The sequence below is a fragment of the Empidonax traillii genome, unplaced genomic scaffold (genome assembly GCF_003031625.1).
Source record: "Empidonax traillii isolate 1590-97213 ecotype Southwest subspecies unplaced genomic scaffold, ASM303162v1 scaffold727:size316264, whole genome shotgun sequence".
Classification (NCBI taxonomy): domain Eukaryota; kingdom Metazoa; phylum Chordata; class Aves; order Passeriformes; family Tyrannidae; genus Empidonax; species Empidonax traillii.
In genome coordinates this window covers 142,911-161,914 of record NW_020955920.1, presented here as the reverse complement: position 1 = coordinate 161,914, position 19,004 = coordinate 142,911, and the positions used below count along the sequence as shown (strand labels likewise).

General features: G+C 35.4%; 1 long non-coding RNA gene across 1 annotated transcript in view; it reads right to left on the bottom strand.

Moving 5' to 3' along the window:
- LOC114066046 overlaps window positions 1-19,004 on the bottom strand; it is a 275,032-nt gene that overhangs the window by 129,471 nt on the left and 126,557 nt on the right. The window contains exon 2 of the long non-coding RNA XR_003573105.1: window positions 9,929-9,981. This is a non-coding gene — a long non-coding RNA (uncharacterized LOC114066046). The remainder of the gene's footprint in view (window positions 1-9,928; window positions 9,982-19,004) is intronic.

Sequence of the window (19,004 nt, the reverse complement as noted above, 5' to 3'; positions counted from 1 at the left end):
AAGGCCAGAAAGAGAACACAAGAAAGGGCATAATTATTTAAGGGCACTTGAGGGCACTTAACTAGCCAGAGCAAGTTCTTAGCTCTTCAGGACTTTCAGCAGCTACTGTAATGGATTCCAACTCAATTGTAAAACTTGAAAAATGCTGCACTTCAGAGTTGCTTATGAATTATTTTGGATGACGTTTTATGTTAAAAAATAAGTTATGGCCTGATTTTTTTTTTTAAAGACTACAACAGGCAAGCTGTCTGAAAACTCTGGCAAAAGCAAGAACAGTGGAGATACACATCTGAACTGCAGAAGATGGTGGTAAATGATGCTGATAAAGACTCATGAACTAGAGTATTTTGATAAATGCTAGAAAATCAGCATTCTGCACTGAATTTTAAGAGACAAGTTTAGTTTTTTAAAATTTATATAAACAAAAGATGGTTTTTCTCTATCATCACCACTTTCATTATGTAAACATCATACTTTAAAAACATTTTATAGGCAGCATTCAGCTGTAGACGTTCTTTTTTACAGTTGAACAAAGTGCTAGAATTCCTAGGAAGAAAAAAACCTCCTCCTCATAATTAGCTGAACTTCCAGTGTAATTGAACTGTGGCCCATCAAAGTATATTACAGACCTGAGGGAAGGGAAGGAAGACAAAGCAATACATGAAACAAAATCCAACTAACCTAATCAGAAGTAAAATTTAATTAAAATTTGAGAAAGTAAAAGTGATTCCTTTTTGATTTCTGAAGCCAAAAATGCAGTATTTGTTAATATGTTAAAATGTAATTCTTTTTTTCCTCCACACTTTCAGTACAAATCTGGGAGTAGTAAATACCACTCCCTTTTTAAAAAATAGTATAATGGTAAAAAACAGTTATTTATTTAATACTCAGAAGCAACTGGTTGTCTGATTAATGATTAAAGCCCAGATCACTATGCTATGTTACTCTTCCATATCCCGACATTTCTGCTATTATTAGTAGAACACATTCAGCAACTTTCACTGATATCAGTGGGAGTTGCTACCTGTCTAACACTTCTAAATGCAAGTGCAGTTATTCTGGCATACATAACTAAATGTAGGAATGTAGGCTTAAGCACACTTTTTATTATCATTATTATTATTATTATTATTATTATTTAAACGAATTCTCTATAATCCAAAACTCATTGTTCATTTATCACAGTGCAAAAACTAGCGTATGTCCCTCTCCCAGCACTTCTTCCATAATAAACTGCCATGTACTTTTAACACAAAATTTGCCTAGTGATGGCATGAATTTTCCAAATAAGCATTACCAGATTTTATTTAATTTTATTTTGAGATGAATGTTTCAAAGAAGTGATAATTCATAGATGTGAAAAAAAAAAAAAAAAAAGCCAGTGAAAGTCAAAATCAGGGTCTAAACTAAAGGGTCAGATAAAATGCCTGTTGTACAAAGCAGTTTAACCTATCAAATTTAGCCACAGTGTGATCCTTCAACAGGGAAATAATATTATTATGCTTTGAAAATATTTTTAAATCCCTAATGCAAAACCCAATAATAACATGTAATACAATCACACACACACACACAGATTTCTTGTCAAAGCAATAAATACCAATCAAGGCATGAAATAAGGAAGTGCAGTCTTGTAGTCCCACTAATACAGCGCTCTGAAAGCTGGCTGCAGGCTTTGCCCATCAGGCAGGAGCCTCATCAAGCTTTGTTTGGACTTGTCCTGGCCTAGCTATACCCTTGTTTGAGCTTGCTTAGCTGTGATCAAAATTATCAATCATCAAGTGGCTGTTACCCACTTTGATTTAGACTTTGCTTCACTTTTCACAATTATGATGTGTGATGTTGTTATGAATATTTCATAATTAACAGATAGTACTAACAAGACCTTGTTCTGTGTAGATCTGTCTATGGCCCTTCATTAAAATCTTGGCTTGAGAAGTACAGACATAGGATGATAGCAGATGCCTTGAAGTAAAGGCACAGATTGAAACCAGAAGACTACAGACAACTCAACCACAGTCAATTTCTGGTTATTAGGGAAATAAAACCCCGTGAGAGAAGAAAAACAGTTTCAAATGCAACAAGCAGAACAAAGAGCAAGAACCCAAGTATGTAAAACGCAGCACATATATACAGTGAGTAAGAGCGTGCTAACAAAAACATAATGCCCCTAAGGTGACCCTGCAGGGAAGAAACCATATTCATAAAAATTATAACTCCTTGAGGGAAGGAATCTCCCCACTATGAAAACAGCCTTCTCCTGTTTGAGGGCTTGGAATGGTACAACTCCTCATAACCCTTTCCTCTCACAGTGAGGGTGAACCTGGACTGGTGAATATGGCACCAGGGAAAGAGGTAGATACTAGAAAGGATTTATTAGTCTTAAGCAAATCTAATTCAAAATACAAACATTCCTGTCATTGTAAATAGACTAATAATAAGGCTTTCAATATTTAAATATTAAAAATTTAAATATTCTTTAAAATATTATTTACAGAATCACAGAATCAGATGGGTTGGAAAGGACCTCTGAGATCATCAAGTCCAACCCTTGATCCATTACCACCACAGTTACTAGATCATGGCACTAAGTGCCACATCCAGTCTCATCTTAAAGACCTCCAGGGACAGAGAATCCACAACTTCCCTGTGCAGCCTTTTCCAATGCCTGATTAATATTATTAAATATTGTTTAAATATTCAAATACTTAATTTTAAAAAATTTAGACAATCTTTGAATAAATTTTTAAGACTTGAACAGATAATAAATTCTCTATTTTGCATAGGGGGTGTGCTCCTTTGGCATCACGCAAACTGCAGCAGGTTAAGTGCAGGAGTCTGATGGAGAACTCACAGTCTAGTCTTGGGAGAAAATCAACTGGTTGTGGTGTTGTCAGAAACAAATTTCATATGAAAAGACGTATCAGGGTGTAGACAAACATACAAAAGTGAGAGAAGAACTGTCCTAACTGCAAAGATGTGTCAGCTGTAAGAGGATCATGCTTTTAATGCTAAAGAGGAAGATCATAATAGGAACAAAAATGAATTAAAATCTGAACAAAACCAGTCACAAAAAAACAGGGGTGAAGAATGCTTTTACTATTTACAGACTGCTGGAAGGAAGTGATCTTAAAGTTCTGCACGTAATGTATATGACATAATCAGATTATATCAGTGAAAACAGAATTTTAGAAAAACAATAGGAAGCTAGCAGAGTATGAAGATTATAGGATGAAAATAAGATCATTAAAATACTGTGATTGCAACAACTATGATGCTATATGTAACATTTCCTATTATTAGAAGAAAACACCATGCAATGCATCAATGGAAAGCAGTTCTAGGCAGAAGTAAATTATAATGAAATATGAAATTTTAGAGACACTTTAAAGACCAAATCTCAAACTGCAATATTGATTAAAAGCAATATGGCATACCAGGACCTATGAAATACAACTTCAGAAGCTAGAATGATTGTGAGTACCATTTTGCATGTGTGAGTTACAGAATTAGAATCGTGGGATGGGGGGCTGCAAGAGGATATTGCTAGACTAAGCCTCATATTTAGGCAATATTTTGAGGCTTTAAATCCCTCCCTATGTTTGAAATAAGCAAGTACCTTCAGGGGGAAAGAATTTAGTTTTGCTTTGCTTTTTATTTCCTGTTTAGATATGCATTATGGCTCCATTTCTTTCTGACAGACACTCCTGACAGCTTACATAGTGTGCCGAGTTGTTCTTACAACATCAGTGAACTAGAGATGCACAATTTCTGAAACAGATGATGAGTCTGAAAACAGGACCTCTAGATACTAACAAGAAGAGAGGGAAAACCAAACTTGTTTTCAGCTTTGTTTTGCTCAATTGAAATAAATGATAGAATGAATAAGATAGCATAAGAATCAAATCTCAAAACCCTATGAAGCAAAATAGTTCAGGCATGCATATTAACCTCCTCTTGGCTAGTTTACCAATTCCAAACTGGGTCTGCAAGCAAACTTCTGTAAAAAGAAGTTGAAGAAATAAAACTTGAATATATAGAGGTTTTGAAATGCAGCTAAGTAAGTTACAAATGCTATTAATCAACTGTCTAGTTATATACAGTGTTGCTTTGGCATTAACAATTATTATCTCCATTTTGAGAGTGACAGAAGCAAACATTGTCAGTTGAGTATATTATTCTATCTCCTTAAATCACTTTGACTGGATTGCAGAACTTGGCAATACTGATATGAGTACTTTTCTTTTTCCAGGTAGAATAATGTAATACCTTTAAATGAGTCCACAGTCAAACTGTTAAATTATGTGCCATAAAGTAAGCATAGCTTGTCATTTATTTCTGAATATTATCGAGTATATTCTTAGGTTACTGACAGCTACAGTCCACAAATTGTGTAACAATTTGAAACTTATTACAGTCATTTTCTCAAGCCTTTTGTGCTAGCAATTACTATATGGCACCTTAAAAATGGTGTACTAGAAGGTTGAACTGTGAAATAACAGAAAACTCCAAAATGCATCAGTAACTGAGGATAGCAGAGCATTTCAAAGAGAAACACTCACTGTAAAAGTTAAAGAACAGCCAAGGTGGGAATTCTGTAAGGAAAAATAAAACTGAAATCTCATAACTGGAGCTGGGGAGGAAAGACGAAGTGCAAAGGGGTTACAAAGGAGAGCAGTTGGGGTACAATTCCTCTGGAGAGGTTAGAGGGGTTTTTTTCTCCTGCTGAGTTTCCTGCTTCAATGGGACTCAATAGGAATCATAGAATTGTTTAGAAAAGACTAGATCATCAAACAAACCTAACATTGCCAAGCTGACCATTAAACCATACCCCAAACTGTCATGTCTACACATCTTTCATACCTCCAGGGATGGTGACTCAACCACTTCCCTGAGCATCTTGTTCCAGAGCTTGACAATACTTTTCAGTATAAAAAGAACAAAAGGGCCAGGACACTTTCTTTCCAGGGCACTTTCTTTCTGGAATATGTAGCAGCTTCCAAACCAATCTGCTCCATAACACTTGCTGGAACTCAGGCGCATGACAAGACTCAGACATGACTATGCAAATGAGCACACATCCTGAATCCCAAAGGTAGGAGGGATGGTGATAATAATTACACAGAGAGAGAGGGAGAGAGATTAAACAAGCAAAACCCCAAATAGAGAAGATCAGTAATGTTGCTTACTGACAGAGACTGCTACTTGTTTTTTCAGAATGCATTGTAGAAATTTAAATTTTAATCTCTCAACTGGCATGCCAAATGACAACATGAAAAGGTAGAAGAGATTCCTGTCGTTTCTTTCTGTTGGACAAGTGAGGTTAGCAGGAGAATTTTTGTAGTCAATTCCTGTTCCTTAGTTGAGGATTTATGTAAATCCAGCCTATGAGACTAAGCTGACGGAAGCAGCTGTTTATAATTAAAAAAAATCCAAAGTCCCCCAAACAGAAAAAGCAGCAGAAGATTTGGGATTTATTCTTATTTTATAAAATTTCAAAAGAAGAAGTAATTTTTATACTAAGAAGCCTTATTTCATAGATAAGAAATGAGAAAACATTTACAAATTCTTCTACAGTTCTCAGTGTCAGTGTAATGCTAGACTGTGCAAAAGTTCAGAAAACAAAAGCAAATAAAATCGGAATGTTTCTTTTCTCTGAATGAGTCAGCATAAAACAATTTAACTGCATATAAGGACACCACAAATAGAAAATAATTGATTTTTTGTAAATCTAGAGTTTTTAAAAAGGATTGATTGTCCAAAGACAGGCCAAGGGAAGTTCTTTATTACTCATCTAATCAGTGAAAATTTATGTAATTTAGTACATATTTCACTTAAAATGCATATTGAATCCATACTCATGACTATAGACCTGTAGTCTGACTCTATTCTCCAAATTTAACCATTAAGCCCGAAACAGCTCTTTGGTTTACTGTGTCTAGAATTTCAATTCAACAGGACAGGAAGAAATTATTAATGCCCAGTATAACTCTCTCCTCATAAGTATGGCTCTCACTAGATGGAAGGTAAGAATTTACGTTTGCATGGACACTTGATTCTGCCAACATTATTGGTAATATATCATATTCTGCTCACAAAGGAAAATATAAAACCGGATCTTTTCTTGTAATATTTTAAAAACATGAAAGATACTAATAAAACTTGCCAGGGTCTGGATACAGTCAGTTATAGAATTCTGGAGCACAGTAAGTAGAATGCATATTAATTGTGTCCTTCAGGAAAAAATCACCTATTACATTTTTAAAAAGGTAAGCTCAATTCTATATACTAAAGAAAGAAACAAGAACAAGGCTTAGTCACTTGAAGCACTAAGTAGCATTAATCCTAAATCCTTAAAGGATTAGAAATCCTGACACTTCACTATCATTTTCGCCATACCCTAGGATTTCCTGATGACTAACTATAGGTAAAACTCTGCTTCATACATTCTTGACTGTGGATCTAATTCAGAGGAGCTTAACTCTTTTTGTGCACTATAAAATGGATGTAGGTACCTACAGTTGGTTCTGAATATTAGGTCTTGCAGTGCCTAAGTGTGTTTTTGTCTGCTAGATGACATCATCTCCTAAGTCACACAGATTTTTCTTGAAACTAGGTTCCCAAGTAACTTTGGCCCTTTGAAAACCACTATTTATGTCTGTCAAGACATTCTCTGGACTCTATCTCTTTTTCATCAAAACAGCTATTTCTGTCTTAAAGAAAGAGAATTAGTCACATAGCTGAAAATGGCAGTGATGGGAACTATGTCTTTTTTATCTTTTTCTCCTGTTAGAAACATACCTGGCAAATGAGGTTTTAAACAAAATGGACGATACATGTTTGAATTCATAATTCTTCCTAATGCATAGGCAGTAAATAAAAAGCAACTGAAATACTGTAGTACTTAATATACGTGCCTTTAAGGAGAAAAAAACTTAGGCATAAGCCATGCCATAAATAAATATTTAGCATACGTGCCCTCAAGGCACATCTGTCACAGTTTACTAGGAAGAGCAACATTTAAAGTGTTTAATATAGAGAGGATTGGCCTAAAACAGAGCACACTTTGTTGCTCAATTGTGCTACAGCAAATAACACTTATTTTTATTTTTCTTTTTTTTTAACTGAAATTCAGAACAAAAATCTCCACTTTTTTTTTTTTTTTTTAGCGTCCCTGAAATAATTTACTGCAATGAAATTTATTCATTTTGCTTTATAATATCTCTAAAACTTCACATGCCCCAGAATTTCAGAAGGGGAAAAAATCCCACACTGCTATAACCACCTTTACAAGATATAGTGTGCCCATCCTTGTATTCCATGCATTTATTAGATGAAATTAAAGAGAATAAAGTGATAATTGCCCTTTCCCATCTCTGTCTTTAGTTTATAGCACTTCTGTCAATACTAGTAGTGCTCAAGATAGCAGATTGAGCACAAGATAGTGTTTAACTCTCTTTTAAGCATCTCATGTCAGCCTTGAAAGACTCTATTCCTTTTATCTTGTCCTCATTTCCTACCATGTACATATTGTATCATCATGGCTAGGCTACGCGAACGAAGATTTGAGAAGGGCTCTACCCACGCTTGCTACAAGTGCCCTGATGGCTAAAAAGGCCAATGCGAGATAAACAAGTCCGGTTGCAGAAGGTACAGCAGAAAGACTCCCAAGGTGGTATCGACAAGACGCGATTCTTTCTGCATTGTCTTTTCTCCTCAAGAGTGATCCTGTGTGTGTTCTCAAAAGCAGAAGCAGCGTTATAGATGGTGTGTCTCCAGGCCTCCTGATTGGAGGCCAGGGTAGACCAATGGTGTGTTGTATATTGTATATGTGCTCATTGTATTTGTGCGGGGGAAATATACATATATGTGTCAAAACTGGATGGAATAAACTCTTTTTCATCTGAAAGAATGAAAACTCATAGAAAGAGTATTCACTTAAAGTATACCCTAAAATAAACCTCATACTTGGGAATTAATATTATGTACAAGTTGAAGTCATGACTTCGATATACAGAGTACTGAGAATTGATGGCCATTTTTCTATCCCAATTAGAATAATTTATAATGTACACTACATCCTGTCAGATACAATGTGCTGACATCTTTACATGAAAGGACAAAAAGAGTAATACATAACAATAAACTCCCAGGACAGCATCAATTAACACTGCCAGACTAAGCAGTTCTTCTTACTTATCTTACTAGAGTGGCTTATTTAATAAACAAAACAAGACTTCTCAAGAGAATTGTAATGTCATTAGTTTTATTCTTCCCTTAACCTCCTATGCTGAATAGGGCTTTTTTTTTCACAGTTAGATGTACCTGTCAGAAATGTGACATGTATTTTCTCATCCTCATACTTTATGTCCTTCAATGATGAGTCTCCTGGGCACCCACAGTAGCACTCAAATAGGACCTTGGACTATGGCACCCTCTCTTTTCCCTCCTTTGTCTTTTTTTTTTTTACTATGCTTTCCATTTTTTTTTCTTTAACTGTTCCATATTTTTCACTGCTAAGTTTTTTTTTTTTTCCTACTTTTACTGAAATATTTTCACTTAGGCAATACTATTTAAATAGTGGCATGATCAAAGTCTATCTGAGGTACTTGGGAAAGTAACAAATTACATCAATTATATTTCCATATAAAGACAAAACCTGAAGAGAAAAAGTGAAAAATGGAACAAACTTGGCAACACATATGCATGCACACAAAAAAATCTGCCATATTATAGTATGATTTCCTTCATTATTTCCAAAGTATAATAGACTACTGAAAATTTTGAGGTTTTTGATGAATCTAAGCATTTCAGGTGTACTGGAAGAATACAAAGAGAGGGTTGGGTAGCCCACTGAGACATAATGAGAATGGCTTCTCATGTCTCACAACATGGGATTTCAATCAAGAAGAAAAAATTAACTTCTAAATGATTTTTTAAAAGAAAGTCCTAAGAAACCAATAAAAAATTAATAAGAGTGTCAAAGCCAGAATAGAGAAAGGTAGAATATTTCAGGCATTCCTCAGACTTCTTTCTGGGAATACAGCATGTTCTGAGATGAGACTTTGTCTTTTCCTCTCAGCTTAGATACTCCACCTACTTGTTTTTGTCCTATAGAAGTCTAGTTCTCAGATGACACCTGACACAATCCCCAAAAGCCTATGGAACTTTTCTCAGAATTTCTCCCTCTCCTCCAGTAACACCTGTAATTCATAAGCTATGTTTTGGGAGGTCAAAGTATGGGACTTTGTTTTTTAAGGCAATGTAGAAAAGTATGGCTAAATATTAATTGATAGAGGGTCATGTTCCTGTCGGTATATGCATTAAAGCATATGCATAAAAGACCTGACAGAATCTCGAGGGTACCCAGTGTTTTAAAGTAAAGCAGGCACAGATATGATGACTGGAACATAAATTACTTCTCTTGCTTTCTTTCTGGTTACTAAATGCAAGTTTAGGGCAGACCACAATGTCCTTGTCATCTTCTCTAACTTGATGACTTGAAAATAACAATTTTAGTGAAACCTTGTCTCCTCTTACCTGTGCCCTTGAGGGACAAAAATATTTTCCATAAGGGTGGACAGAACAGTTTAAAAGTCAACTATTGCTACAGGAGAAGTACTCCTTTGCAGATAGAAAAATGCAGCAAAAATGTTACAAACTTTTAATATTTTATTTTCATACATGAATCCTTTTTTTTCCTGCAGTTATCAAATTAATTAAGCTTATCCTTTCAAACAAGTGTAAAGTGAAAATTTGTCTTTTATACATATACAGCTTCATAAACAGGAAGTCAATGTCAAATAATGTCATCTGTAATTCTCTGTTATCAGCCAGAGAGAAAAAATTAACACTCTCCATTTTCGCTTCTAAATCATAAACCAGAAGGAATGATCATTTGAAGCACTATTTTTAAGGAGGTCCTTACCTTTGAAGTCTTTTGTAGTTCCTTTTGGCAATCTGTTGAAATGGAATATTTACCTGTTCAAAGATAAGGTATTATTAGTGATTTCTCAGAAGGCACACTTGAAGTAAACCACATTCATTAGTTAGTTCTAATATATATAGATTAATCTTAATTATGTTCCCCTCTGTGTATTTCTATAATCCTCATCAAGGAAACTGCAGGGTTCACGAAATGTGATATGCTCTTAGAATTGCCAAAAGGTTAAAAGAAATTCTTCTCAGTGTGATTCGGGCAGCTCCTAAATGCTGACCTCCCACTTATTTTTGCACTTAGGGGCAAAACACCTTTATTAGTCTAAGTATATTTCACTACTTGTTCTATGTGGTAGTTATAGAATTTTCAACAATATCTGTAATCCAAGTTACTATGCCTACAGATAATTTTTTAGTCCTCCATTTTCTTGTATCTTATTCTTTTCCTATTCATCTGCTCTCTCCTGTTGAGTACTTTCAGTTTAAGTTTAGGTGGGTCAGGACTAGTTTTTATTTCTCCAATTGAACAATGTCTTGTAAAACAGAATTCTGGCTCAGAGGTGTTATGACACTAAATACATAAACATAAATACTGTACACAACTTGGCATATGGTAGAGTTGTATGGAACACACAAAGACTTTAACAAAATTTACTAATAGCTCATATTTCCTATTTACTGATCTATTTTCAGAAGTTCATTGAATTTTCTGAAACAAAAAGGTTAACCTTAATTTACAGACTTAGGAAACAAACAAAGAAACAAATCTATTTCCACAGCCCTAGGACTAAAATCAACTCACTTCCCATTCTTTTCATGACTTCGGTAATCACAGAATACATATTTCTTAGAAATCTTGCTTTATTCCCTGTTAGGTTGTAGAATTTGGAGGCATATCCCAACAGAGTGGTAGTCTCATAAATGCAGCTCTCTGATAAGAGCACATAAAATTTACTGTCTCACTTCAGTGCATCTGTTGTTTTTCATTTATTTTCATCACTTTAAAAGTACTAAAATTATAACTGAAACTTTCCTTTTGTCTTCAATGAGATAACATGAAATAATACTCCCAAGATTGCATACGTGTATGATAGCAAAGTTCCATGATATTCCAAAAGCACAATTTTTAGAAGTAATCTGTTGGTAAAATCCATGCTGGTTTCATTTCTGCCATTAACAAAGTTTTTAGTGACAGCGTTCTCAGAGTTTAATTGTATGAAAAACCGAAGTACTTGAGTGGGAACATATAAGCAGGGGTGAGGAAAAAGAAATCTTATTTGTAAACATAAGGAAAGAACAAAGTTTTTCACTCTTCCCCACACCATTTATAACTCCTTTTAAGAGCCACAATGCCTTCATATATATACATATGCTATAATACTAATTGCAGCTAAATATATTTTATGTTTAAAACTTCTTTCAAAAATAAGTTAGTAATCTTCAGCAAAGAAACTATGATGTAGTAAAAAATAGGGTAGATTTATAAAACTACTCTGTGTCAGTATGTCAGCCTTGATAATGTGAAATATTGAGAAATATAGGAAAAATAAGAAAAAGGAGGTTAGTTTCATTTAAAACACTGTATACTAATTGGAATGTCATGAAAAGGTATATTGCAAATTTCCACCTCTGTTCAGAAAGCTTGAAACCGTATTCTGGCTGGAGGACATTCAGCATTTACAACCTGTTCATTACTTCATACAGCTTTTGTCCCTTATCTTTGAAGTATTAATGACTTTAGAAATGTCTATCATTTTTATCACAACATTCTAATCTGCTATTGAATACTCAAAAATAACCAGAAAATACTAAGTTGAAACTTCAAATATACACTAACAATGAAGACAAGTATCAGAATTTTATTTTGGGGTAGAAGCATCATTTTGAAGGAGACATTCATAGATATCTCAAGCTGATCAACTAACAAATAGCCAGGTATTTCTAAATCAGCAACCTTCAAAAACAAATGTTTACAGAAACACAAATGTGGAAATTTACAGATTATGCATATTTAATGAAGTTTTAAAATTTACTATTGAAAAAACCCATGTACTTGTTTATGGACTAAAAATCAGTCACCTTTTAGCCTAACAAATTCTTCTTGTATTAGCAATGTTAACCTAAAAAGGCTTCTGAGTAGATAACTGCTTATTTGGAGATTGCAGAATCGATAAATTGGTTATTTTGGAGATTGCAGCTACACATATTCTCAGCTGGAAAAAAAGATATTCTGTGCAAAAAGTTTTCATGTGACTTTGAACTACAGCTGCAATAATATGTAGTTTTGGGGGGAGGAGTTAACTGTTAAACTTCAGAGTGCAGCCCAGGGTCTGTTTGGGTAGGTTATTGTGAGACAGCAGAATCTGAACTCTTTCAGTGTCTTTACTTCAACATGTGTTTGATTATATGGGTATTTTCATTGTGTATACTGCAATTCTGATAGTTTGTCAGTGATTCATAGAATCATAGAATGGTTTAGGTTGGAAGGGACCAAAAAAACCATCTTGTTCCAATCCCCCTGCCTCGGGCAGGGACACCTTGTCCCAGACCAGAGGGCTCAAAGCTCCATCCAACCTAGCCTTGAACGCCTCCAGAGATGGGGCATCCACAACTTCTCTGGGCAACCTGTTCCAGTGCTTTAAGCACTCTCACAGGAAATATTAATTATAAATGTAGTCTTTTTCTGTTTGAATCCATTCCTCCTTGTCTTATCACTGTATGCTCTTGTAAAAAGTCCCTCTCTTTCTTACAGGATCCCTTCAGGTACTGAATCAATGTGAATTAATTGAATCATAACTTTAACTTTGAATCATTTAGAAAATTGGCAACATATCCTGAATTACCCACCTATCCTGAATCCCTAACACATATCTATTCCTGTATTTTACTAGTAATCAAAGTAATAAAAACAGAATCATTATATTTAATTTTATCCTTAGCTTCTAAAATAATCCTTTATAAATTTGATCAATATTAATACTAGTTCTTTTAGTATGTTGAAATTAAGTAGGAAAATCTGTCAAAGTGACTCATAACTAATCAGCATCAACCTCTTTCACCAGCTACCAACAGAAAAGCATTTTGTGATATATCCTTTGCTAAATACTAGACTGAAAAGTTTGAATGTAATATGTAATTTTAGCTATTGTTTGAAGTTTTTCTCTGCTTTTGCATAAGCTTTTAAATTTTTCTTAAATTTTTCATTATAACTGAAAAATGTATGGACTTATTCTAAATATGATTACTTCTATAATATTTTTAAAAAATTAAAAATAGAATTAATAGTAATATGACATATTATTTTGACCTGTAATCATAAGCATAATTTTTAAGCTCAGCAAAAGATCACTCACTTTCAAAGTCCAGCAATTTTTTTAATATCTGGAATGATCTTACTATCTCTCTAAAATGAGAATTGCCAAATAAATTCAACAGTAATTGCAAAAAGAATTTTACAAACATGAGATAATACAGGTGAGTATAAGTAATATTTTTAAATATTATCTTCCTAAGGAAAAAAATCCCGCAGAATGCATGTTCCAGTCAGGAGGAAAGACGAGGAATTCCTTAGGCTACTCCCCAGAACTATCACAGTTGTTCTGCTCTAATACAGTCTTACTAGAGCAGCCTGTCTACTCAAAATATCTTTTTTATTCTTGGGCTATCTCAGTTTCTGCAGACAATTTATTTTTCTGTTATTTGCTACTCATTCCTTTGCCTGCCTCATTACAGCCAATATATGTGGGTAAGTGTTCACAGACACTGAGTGACACATGGTGGCATAGAGATGAAACAAGTAGAGTGACCTTAAAAATCCAAAGTTTACACAATAGCATACATATTTGAAGACGCCGAGAGTTAAATAATCGTCAATAATTTACAACAAACACAGTTTACCTTGATAAAAATTTGAAAGAAATTTAGATCTTGACAACCAGTCACCTTTATTTTTTTTTGAGAAGATTAGAAATAAAATTGATAATAGGAGTACAAGCACCATAATTTTGATTTACATAAAGCCTTTGATAGTGTCTCAAATGACAGTCTTCATCTTAAACTGAAATCAGGAAAGATTCAGGTTAAACATGGGAACAGATAAAGAACTGATTAAAGTAAAATGATTAGAAAGTAAAGTGTTGAAAAGGGCCACAGGGGAGTCAGTTCTCAGATCTTCATTGCTTCTAATCTACATAAATTACCCAGACAGAGAAACTAGCTGTAGAACTGCCAAACGCACTGATGACTTACAACTGAAATGAAGTAGTAAGTGGAAAGCAAAAGAATTAAATGATAATTCCCCTTGGAAAATGGTTTACATATTAAATGGAAAACAAAATTTAAGAATGATAAATATAACATACAAAGCATTCTCTGTTTTTCCTTAGAGAAGCACACGAAGCATACTTGTAAATATACAAACTTAAGGGAACCTTTCTGAACCTGTCTAGAAAAAAAATAAGAGAATGGGAAGAAATTCCTGTATACTGCAGCTCTAGAGGGGGGACAGGCAGGGGCAGAGAAGCTATAATTTCAGAACCAAACATAGGATCATAACAGTTGCAGTGGTACAACAAAAACTAATAATTCCTTTCTTTTTGCACTCTCAGAACAAACAAAACACAAAAAAGGCACACCACCCCTCCTCCCCAAGGGATTACCAAAACTTTCCAGTAAGGAAAAATGAAACATTTCACAATGAAAAATAACCCTTCTGGACATAATTATGGGGGAGAGGTTGTGTTTGGTTTTGATTTTTTGTTTGGTGGTGTAGTGGGTTTCTGTGGCTAGGTTTTGTAGTGGGGGGACCTACAGGCGTGGCTTCTGTTAGAAGCTGCCAGAAGCTTCCCCTATCCCATGGAGCCAATGCCAGCCAGCTCTGGGATGGGCTTCCTGGCCAAGGCTGAGCCAACCACGAGGAACAGTTATGCCTCTGGGATAACATATTTAAGAACAGAAAGTTATGGTGCAGAGGAAAATTCCAGCCAGGGAAGGGAGAAGTGAGAACATGGGAATGACAATGCAGACACCAAGGTCAGTGCAGAAGGAGGGGCAGGAGGTGCTCCAGGGGCTGGGGCTGAGGCTCTGCAGTCCATGGTGCAGATCATGGTGGGGCAGCTGTGCCCCTGCAGCCCATAGGGGAGCATCGGGGTGCAATGACCCACCTGCAGCCCACCGAGAAGCCCATGCTGGAGCAGGTGGATATCTGAAGGAGGCTGTGACCCTGTGGGAGGCCTAAGATGGAGCAGGGTCCTGATGGAGACCTGCAGCCTGCAGAGGGAAGAGGCCACCCTGGAGCAGGTTTTTCCTGTGCAGGACTTGTGGCCCCTGTGGGGGACCCACGCTGGGACAGCTCATTGGTGAAGGACTGCATCCCATGCAGAAATGCCCCATGGGATGGCAGTTTTGTGAAGGACTGTTGCCTGTGGGATGGACCCTGGAGAGGGTCATGGAGGACCATCTGCCATGGGAGGGACCCCATGGGAGCAGGGGAAGGACTCCTCTCCCTGAGCAGTGGCAGAAACAACAACTGACCATAACCCCCATTCCTTGTTTCCCTGCACTGCTGAGGGGGAGAGGAGGTAGAATTTGGAAAGGAGGAGGTGTGGGAGGTAGGTGTTTTTAAGAATATTTTATTTCTCACTCTTTTGCTCTGATCCTGTTGGTAATAAATTTAAGTACTGTCCCCACTTTGAGTCTGTTCTGCCCATGATGGTGATCAGCGAGTGACCTCTCCCAGCTCTTATCTCAACTCATAAATCCTTCATTGTTTTTTTTATCTCTCCTCTGTCCAATTGCAGAGGGGAGTGAGAGGGTGGCTTTAGTGGGTACCTGACATCCAGCCACGGTCAACCTACTACAGGTGGGTTTTGGCTGAGTTTGGTTTGGGTTTTTTAATTTTGTTCTTTTTTTTTTAGCTTACAAACAGAAAAGTAGTATAGAAATGTTGAGGATCAGACTTACAGGAAAACATCTATCTATACATTACTGACATCAAAAATATAACCTAGTTAAAATGCATGAAACACTGAAGCAATTAGAAAACACATGTTAGAGATGATGAATGAATAAGAGGTATCTCACAGGAAGTCAAGTATGATGATGCTCACTGTCACTGTAATTTGACTCATCCACTAAAGTATAAAAATAGTGTTGTAATTATGTTACTTATATCCTTCTGAAGCCTTTGAAATTGCTACTTATATGATAGAAACAGGACAATGAAGAGAATATTACTTAAAAATCTAAGTATACAGGTCATTAATTTTATTTTTTTTTCTGTAACTGATATTCTATTCTTGACTCAGTATCATATCTTGCCTCTATCCATGTCTCCCTCTGGAAGTCATAGTATTTGATCTTAGTTTGTACAGAGAACTGTCAGAAAAAAAACTTTCTGCAACAGAAATGGCCACACTCAAAGAAGTAAACAATTAAAACAGGAAGAAAAATTATGTGTAATACAGCTACATAATTACATGTACATATGGTCCTCGAGACAGCTGCATAAACACAATGGAAGCATAAGGGTTTACAGCGTTGATGAAATTGCATTCCTGTGTCCATTTGAATGGTAGCTGAAGTGGCAATTTCAAGCCCAGCACCTGCAAAGTATTTTTGTACATTACATATAAGAAATTATGATCAAGAGATGTTTGTATCAGGGCATACAGCTATGAATTGAGGGATATGAATGTGCATGTAGCGAGAAATGAAGAGAAAGTAAGAGAAGGAAATTTATGTTGCCACACACATAGTTTTTCAATATTTGGATAATGAATTTAATATCTCTCTCTTAGTGCCTACAATTTTAGAAATACCTGTAGTTTGATAGACAACTTGATATCAAATACAGAAGGTTTCTCTATTTAATATTCCATTGCTAATACTTGCTTTGTTTTTTAAAGGTCACTAATGTTTTTGATTAAATTAATTTGAAAGCTGCCTCAATAACACAGAAAATTAATGTAAAATGAACATCTGTGTAAGCTGACAACACACAAAATTGCTGTGGTCTTCAGAGATGACTCCTCCCAGCCATTTTCCCCACTGATCAGCTCAGCATAGCAGGAGAAAAAAGCCAAAACAGAAATTATTTTTTACGTTCTAGGAAACAGAAAAATTTTGGTCATTTTTCCTTCACTTTTATCAGTGACATACAGCAACCAGACAGCTTCCTGGAGAAAACTAGGGACTGCTGAGATTAGAAAAGCAAGTCTGTTCATTCTTTTTGTACTTGTGCTAAGTATAAGAAACAAACAGAATGGTCTGATAACAAATGGCATAATAAATTTTATGAGTCTTGTCTAGCATTTGTAATTCTTTAAGAAGCTAAGCATTGAAGAATTTTCTCTTTATTTTGAATTTGGCCCAATGATAAAAACTTCATCTACAGACATAGTTCTTTAAAGAAAAAAATAGAAGACCATCAAAACCAAGGTGCTCTTATAAGATCATCTAGTGATATTCCTGGTCTTCAAGACAAAAGCAGAGAATTGATTTAAAGAAACAGGGCTAAAAGTAAAACTCACTATCTATATGTAAAAAGCTCCTAGGGAAAGAACTTTTTAATGGAATCCCAAGTCACAAGTCTGGGCATTTCCCTTAACATACATTTTGAATATTAGGAAGACAGTGTATACTTTATGCTCACAGAACATCTTAGTTGTGCTCGTTATTGTGGGGGAACCCAGCTGGCTCTGGGCTCTGTAAGCTGAAATACCAAAGATGGAATACTTACACTTGGCATATGTTCAACCACAGACAGTAAGGACTGTGACACAGAATGGGTTTCCTGTTAGGAATACTGACCTATTGTATTCAGACATGCGTGGCTATGTCCAATCATGAGCTGTTATGTTAGTGGTAAACCAATGGTGCGTATACATGTGTCACCTAGAATGGTATAAAGTAGCTACACTGTTGTAATAAAGTGAGCTAGTATCCTGAAACCATGTCGTGTACCACCTCAACCCACGACAGGTTATGCCTTAAATTCACATAATTTCTTAGTTGTGCTGGTTATAGTATATGGATTTATGATCTCATAAAAGTCTAGCTACTTAGAAGTGCCGTATGTTTTAAGAAAATAATATAGCATCATATTACTGCACATAATTGTGTGGTTAATTGTTATCCTCTGGTAGAGAGGACAACCTTTGTACAACCCTGCTATAACTAGGGTCAGTTAGACAGGTGAGTCTAGGTTGACATCTACTCCCTGTGTAACAATCAGAAATATTCCATCAGCATTTATTTTGTGATCTCTTGAAGTAATGCATTCATTCTTCGTTACACCCTTCTTGTTTTTGATTTCCTTATAAATTTTAAAGTGTATATGACCATTTACTAGTGAAGACTGGACAGTTAGCTTTTATAGGCAGACTACCATGTGTCTTTTGGGATTTTATACTTAATAGGAGTTGAAAGTCCTTAATAAAAGCAAAAGATAGCATCTTCTCTCATCACTTGGTATCTGTTCATAAACCAGGATTATGCTCTTACTATGCTTCTACATTCTAATTATGATCTTATGATTACTTAAAAATACAGCTCTATTACTCCAGACTCTTATCAATATTAACAACGAAAGAACCATGAGTTACCTGAGTAATTTACTGACAAAAAAAAAGTGTAAGCAAATCTTCTGAGAGTGACATGGCAAGTGTTTGTATTTGGCACAAACCATTGCTCTTGTATACTTGAAAATAGTATAAATTCATTCACTTGTGTTAGATGAAATATTAAACAGTATTGAGGTGTATGAGTGCATTATTATTTGCATCTTGGTACTTTATTTCCCAGCAGTTAATGATGATGAGAAGGCATCATTTAAAACTTGATATGTAATTGAATAACTCTATTCAAATACAAGGGTACTAGAAACGTTTTTGTCAGCAGCTGTTCCCTGACTCTTATGCACACATTTTATATAAAAAATAAACTTTAGTGTGAATTTAGCTATATCAAAATGCAACAGTCTTCAAGGGCTTCAGAGAAAGCACCTTAAGTACTTTGGAAGCCAATCTGGAAGCCATTTGGAAGCTAACCCTGTCAAACAAAATCCA